Source organism: Nelumbo nucifera, chromosome 7, assembly GCF_055504915.1.
Source record: "Nelumbo nucifera cultivar China Antique chromosome 7, China Antique-T2T, whole genome shotgun sequence".
In the NCBI taxonomy this organism is placed as follows: domain Eukaryota; kingdom Viridiplantae; phylum Streptophyta; class Magnoliopsida; order Proteales; family Nelumbonaceae; genus Nelumbo; species Nelumbo nucifera.
This window is the reverse complement of record NC_142655.1, coordinates 21,875,259-21,882,218: the sequence shown is the minus strand read 5'-3', so window position 1 is coordinate 21,882,218 and position 6,960 is coordinate 21,875,259. Positions and strand designations below refer to the sequence as shown.

The 6,960-nt window shown below is 36.7% G+C and overlaps 1 pseudogene across 1 annotated transcript; it reads left to right on the top strand.

Moving 5' to 3' along the window:
• Positions 1-25: 25 nt before the first annotated feature.
• Positions 26-2,066, top strand: LOC104593582 (small ribosomal subunit protein uS15 pseudogene; annotated as a pseudogene). The gene has a single exon (XR_016078430.1). The product of XR_016078430.1 is annotated as a small ribosomal subunit protein uS15 pseudogene (transcript).
• The last annotated feature ends 4,894 nt before the right edge of the window (positions 2,067-6,960 follow it).

Genomic DNA, 6,960 nt, shown 5'->3' with positions numbered 1-6,960 from the left:
CCCAAGGTCAAACCTGAAGTGTCCAACCCGGGACCAGTCCATATTGAAATTTGATGCATCTGGGTTGGGCTCGGCTCTGTTTGGTAAATCGACTCAATCAGCTCATATTAAAAATTGACATAAAAATTTAAAAGTATGTGCATATGTATGCATAAAAATGAAAGATAATGTTGGGCCAGGCTCGATTTAACTAAGGGCTAGACACGATTCCAAACCGGAAAATAAAAAAGTCTGAACTTTCAGGCCTAGACCTTGCCTGAAAGTCTAAGTTCAGTTTTCAGTCTATGTAAAATTGCAGGCTAGGTCAGTCTAGGCTCCGGTTGAGCCCGCCCAAGTTGCACCTCTACTGGTTCCCCCAGTCCAATTCAAGACATTTTCATTCTTTTTGGTATTACATGATGCACATTACAAGGCGATTCAGGTGGAGCTCAGATCTGCTACCCTAGATGCTACCCAATGTCCCCACAAGACACTACAGCAGTCCATTAGTATTATCTTTCCATAAATGACAAATGAGATGTTTCCAATGTGTGCTTGTAATGGATCTACTTAGAGCTTGCAGGTTTGATCATGAGCTTCCATTCTCAGCCACTGGGTCATTGACAACTTGAGGCATGTAATTCGTAATTTTTGTTTGAAGATGTGCATGGTTTGAAGTATTAATACAGTATTGTATAGATTTTAAGCATGGGAGTGCAAATGAATTGAATTCAAATTCTGACGGCCATTTGATAAAAGCTGAACATGTTGAAATGAAAAGCTTATTGCTTTGTTCTTTTAGTAAGATTTCAAGGAGCTTGTGGACATCTTAGGCTCAGTTTGGATAGATTATAATACCTTTATTATTCAAGTATTTCAACAACTAAAAGATAAAACAACAAAGTCTTTCAGCTCAACAATTTCAGTCATTATCAAACGGCCCTTTAATTTGTTCTAAGTTTTTGCTTTGTTTTGTTTGATTGCCTTGTAAGTGAAGTAAAATAAAACTAAAACAAAGTAAAACACAAAGAAAAAGAAAATTAGAATTATCCCTTTTATTATATGCACTCCCCCATGCAATCAATTATATTAGTGTAATTAACATTACATTGAAAACAAACAGCACCTTAAGCTCCCTTTGATTTGTGGGATGAGATGAGAAAAAGGAAAGCAAATTGGTATTTTCCTCTGAGAAACCACTATTACTTTCCCTCCCCCGTTCGAATCCAGAAGCAGAGCAGCGGTGGCGGCACCCCTCTCAGCCACTCTCTTCCTCCCTCTCTCCTCTCTTCTCTTTCTTCTTCCGTGTTCTGTTTTTTGCAGTACTGTTTGTCGTCTTCTCGACAACGAACGAGGAAAATACCAACGGCGGTGACCAGAGCACCCCACAGCGGCTATTCGTCTCCGATCACTCCACAGTTTTCTGGCTCGTCCCACAGGAACTGAGTGAGAGAGGAAGGGAGAGAGAAGAGAGAGAGTTCGCTAGCTATCATATGCACAGTCGAGGTAAGGGTATCTTCTCGTCGGCTCTGCCGTACAAGAGGACTCCGTCTTCTTGGTTGAAAATCTCCTCTCAGGATGTTGAGGAGAACATCTATAAATTCGCAAAGAAGGGTTTGACGTCGTCTCAAATTGGTGTTATTCTTCGTGATTCTCACGGGGTAACAAGATCTTGCGTATCCTTAAGGCTCATGGGCTTGCTCCTGAAATTCCTGAGGATCTGTACCACCTCATTAAGAAGGTTGTTGCAATCCAAAAGCATCTTGAAAGGAACAGGAAGGACAAGGATTCCAAGTTCAGATTGATTTTGGTCGAGAGCAGGATCCACCGACTCGCTCGCTACTACAAGAGGACAAAGAAGCTTCCTCCCGTCTGGAAATACAAATCATCCACTGCAAGCACTCTCGTTGCTAAGTGTAGATTGTGTTTGGAAGGCGCAGATGGTGCAAATTCTATGGATGTGAAACTCTGCAACCTTCTTCTAATTTTTGATAGATTTGATGTTTAAAGCGAGAACAGTATTTAAAAAATTAGAGAGTTGCTTGTGGTGAACTCTTTAGGATGAAGATTTTGATTTCCGGAACCAACTGCTACTTTGAATTTGTTATGTTCATTGCTAGATAAAAGTATATTTGGATTTTTTTTTGAAAAAAAAAAAGTGCGAAGAAGGGGGACCACTGCACGGTGGTCGATTAAGCACTGGCGGAGGAGGGGGGACATCTTCCAAGCTTTAGTCATGGAGTTCTCTCTCTTTCCCTTCATCTTCCTTTTTTCTGTTCTCCCTCACCTTCTCTCTTCTCCCTAGTGTAACAGTATTTTTCTGTTATTTTTCCATATATAAAATCAAACAATAAAAATATAAATTTTTATACTTTTCCATTCCATCTTTTTTTCATTCCATCCAAATTTTCTTACAAACCAAGCAAGAGCTTTAAGATTTCACGTATCAACATCTATATCTACACTATTTAATGCTCTGAAACTTGCCTCGTGCAAGTCAATGTATTTGGGCTTAATCCAGTCACAATTGAATTGGGGTGTTTGAGATGATTCAAATCATAATGGATTATGGATAGAATTCCGATTTAATTGAACTCTGTTTCATTATTTTTAAAACAAAAAAATGAAAATCTTTTAAAATCCAACTTGGATAGAATTCAGATTTAATTCAACTCTCTTTTCATTATTTTTAAAACAAAAAAATGAATATATTTTAAAATCCAACATCTATAAATTTTATACATGTTATACATGTATAAAATTAGGAATGGCAACGAGACGGGTTCGGGGTTGGGGATGCCCGACCCCCAAATCACTCTCTGTCCCCGTCCTCAATCCCCGGTGGGGAAAGGAATCCCCCTTCATCCCCAATCCCAACGGGGATGAATTCTTTGTTGGAGACCCGAATCCCCGATGGACTGAGAGGTTGAGACAGAGAGATTGAGACTGAGAGAGAGAAAGAGAGGGGAGAGTTGAGGTCGGCGACGAGAGAGAGTTCGACGATCAACGACAATAGATGAAGATTAGAAGGATTGATGATTGAAACTCTTCTTTAAGTATCTCTTCTCTATCACTCGAGAAGGCACGAAGCTAGGGTTTTGAGTCTTTTGACCGTGATAGTGGGTGACAGTGACGACGGTCGACGAATCAGTGACGAAGAGTCGAACACGAAGGAAGACGAAGGCACACACGGAGCTAAGGTTCACTGGTTTAGTTGTTCTAGAGACAAAGTTGAGAGTTCTTGACTTCTCTCCTCTCTATCGAGGGTTTTAGTTTAGTGTTTTACACTTTTACTATTTTTTAAGTTTTAATAATTAATATTTTAAAAACGAATAATATTATATATATAAATTTATATATATTAATTGGGGGCGGGTCGGGGTGGGGATCCCTGAACCCGATCGATGATTTAGGGATCGCCCCATCCTCGACCCCGACCTTGCCAAAGTACCCCCATACCTGTCCCAATCGGGTCGGGGAGCCCGGGTACTCGTTGGGGATGGGGAAAATTGCCACCCCTACTCAAAATGCCACTCTATTGTGGTTGTGATCATTTAGCAAGAAATCAAAACAGAGTTTAAGAAGCCCAAAAACGAAGCCCACTTGAGTAATTTTTGAGAAGTCGATTTTTTTTGTTGACTTTAATCTTTATAGATTAAATCCATTATATATTTAACTGATTAGTTACATAATAAAGGATACTCACATACTCACTTGTATTTTTATAAATGGTTTTAAAGTTTTTATCAAAACTCTTTGATTTAACTTGTTTGATCTTCTTTTTAAGATTTGTTCTATAGAAAACTATTGAAATTGATTTAAGTTTTTAAATAGAAACTTGTTTACTCTCCTTAGAAATATAAAGAGGAAAATATATAAATTTGCTATTGTGCACTACGTGTATATGTGTGTGTGGTGCAATGATGCGCTTTAGAGGTGCACTTTGCTCGCATCGTAATTTGCATGAAATGACTATAATTTTGGTACGATGACATAATATGAAATCACAAATTATGATTTTGCAAAATTACAAGTTGTAAGCCTTTTGGGAAATCAAAAGTCACAAGTTATATCATTTGTGAAATCACAAAACCAAGTTAACTCAACAGTCATGATGTGATCGGTTATAATCAAAAGACATTATTCAAACGTTAACAGTCACCAATTGTTAATTAACTATGAACAATCACCGAATTTGAATTCGTAACTATACAAAGAGTCTCTTCATATGGACACATCCTCTTCATGATGATTCTCTAGAAGTTATAAAAGGATGTAAACCAAGTCAATTCACACACATGTTTTCTCTCACTTTTCACTGCAAAAGTCACTTTTGTCTCTCTCAGTCTAATTTGCTATTGTCATATAGAGTGTTTCTTCGTAGAATCTTCAACTTTATTAGTTACAGTTTCTGATCACACAAGGCTATATTGTATCTTGAGAACAAATTTGCTAGCAACACAATAGTAAACTCATTAAAATTGAGTGGGGGCAAATAATGTTCTAAAAGCAATGTCATTAGATACACCTCAAAGCTTCCAAGTTTTGTGTAACTCAATTTCCCAACATCTTTAAAAGTGAGAAGTTTCAACTTTTCAGTTTAACATTTCAAACAACAAATTGCTGGTATGAGTTGTGACATTCTATGAAGATGACGAGTTTTGAGATCCCATAACTTGATAGTAGAGGGAGGAATCTTAGAACATGGAGGACGAAGCCGACTTGCCTCAAAACCAAAATACAAAACGTACAATATCACCATCTCAGCCCAACCCTCAAAAGGAAAAAAAAAAAAAAAAAATCCAGCAACACCGTTGCTATAGGGAGTTTCCTATGCATGACAAGTTCTGCCATTTAGACTTTGTCTTTTCTTATGTGTTTCAACCATACTTATTTTACCAAAGAAAAAACAGCCTTAAACTCTTGGAATAAGTAAAGTCAAGCATTATAACATCAGCTTCACTTTAAATTTGATTATTTGTAGATGTTATGTGCTCAGAAAAGTACAGACAAGCCTAATGCAGATTTCAAAATTTCCCCGCAAAATCTATAAATATTCAAAATGTCAAAAACCCACATTCTATGCACTCGTACCTGCCCGTGAATTGGCATCAATTCTGAGTTGGCACCTACCCTAAATGTATTTTGTGCCTAAAAATTCTGACCCTAGGCTGAACGCTATTCTCCCATTATGTGCTCTTTAGGCCATATTTGGTTCAATTCTCATCCTTTCTCTCATTCTTACCCAAGATGAAATTCTAAAATGGACAAGAATGGATAAAAATAAGCAGAATGAGAAATATTAATTGATATGAATCAAACACTTTATTCTTAAAAATGAATACTTATCAGACTAACAAGTGTCCTATATTGTTCATTTTCATTCTTCAAAAAAAAAAAAAATCATGTGTCGATATTCGTAAACCCCCAACCTAGGTCTCCAAAACTGTTGGCATAGATGCCGGTGGATGGCCGGCTGTCAATGTTTACCAATTAGCATAGATGTTTTGTAAAAGTGCTTTCGTAAAAAGTACTTACATCAGTTTTGTAAGTAGAGTTTCCTCAAAGAATGAAAATGAACAAGATGGAGCATGATTATTTTTCATGATGTAGGCTACTCAATTTTTGTAGCTCATGGCAAGAATTTTATAACCAAACACTCTTAATGTTATTCATGCTTGTCCATTCTTACCTAGAATGAGCAAGAATTAAAAGAATGAGGCTCAGAGTAATGAACTAAACATGGCCTAATGGCTGAAAATGAAATTAGTTAGATCACATGCAATATCCTTGAAAATTTTATGAATTAATTATTTTAACAATTGAAAGATAAAGCAATAAGTGGTTCACCTCAACAACTTAGCTGTCATCAAACGGCCCCTTAGTGGAAAGAGATATGTGATCTAACATGGACTCATTAATAGCCCTATTCATGGATTCTTAGCGCAAAATTGCCCTCTATTGTCATTGTGATCATCTAGCGGGACATATATCAAAATAGAGTTACTAAGAAATAAAAAAAAAAAAATCAAGAAATAGCTAAATACCAAGAAGATCGTCTATTTACTAACATGTGGAAGCATTCCCTCTCTGTCCATCAATTTTGGTTCTTAATCAATCAATCTCCATTGCTATTGAAGTATTGATGATCCCAATTATATTTTGTTTTTTTGATAACCAATGGTCCCAATTATATTGAGAGGGAAAGAGAAAAGCCTGAGGAAAAAAAAAACCATTGAATAAGAAGGAAAAACAAACCAATATGTTTGATGGGAAGAAACAAGGGAAGCTTTGGCTGTCATGTGAATTTTCTCGACATGACTCGTTTCCCCATTTAGACCTTTGTCTTTTCTTGTGTGTTTAACTTTACTTATTTAAAAAAAAAAAAACACTTCGAAAGCATTAAACTCTTCGAACAGGTCAAAGCCAAGCATCACAACAGCCACTTCAAGTTAAATTTTATTATTTAAGTTGGTTGTGGGTTTCTTAATGGCTAAATAGTTTTAGTGGCGGATATAAGACTTTTGATCATTGTTTTCACAACGGGACCGTACCGGACAGCCGGATTGGAAAGACCGGGAAATGGTCAGGTGATTAGTTTCGTTTTTTCTTAAAATTGGGATTTTTTAAAAAACCGTTGATTTTAGTCAGCAAACTTCTAACCCGGGTGATTAATCATTCGAACGATCAGACCGTTCAACCTGATAACCAAACCCCTGACCGATTCAGCCTTCGGATTGGTTTTAAAAACCATGCTTTTGATTAATGGGGCAGGCATCACCATATATAATACAACTGTTGTGCTTATTTACCATTGCCATTGTTTATTTATTATAAACAGTTATTTGACTATAGCGTACAGTCTTTCATATAGTTGCTTTCATTGTCTCTAAAGTGGGTAAAACTTTCTTAGGAAAATGGCTAAAAATATCTACCCAAGGGAAATTACTATAGGAGAATAATTAATCAGTTCAAGTCAGA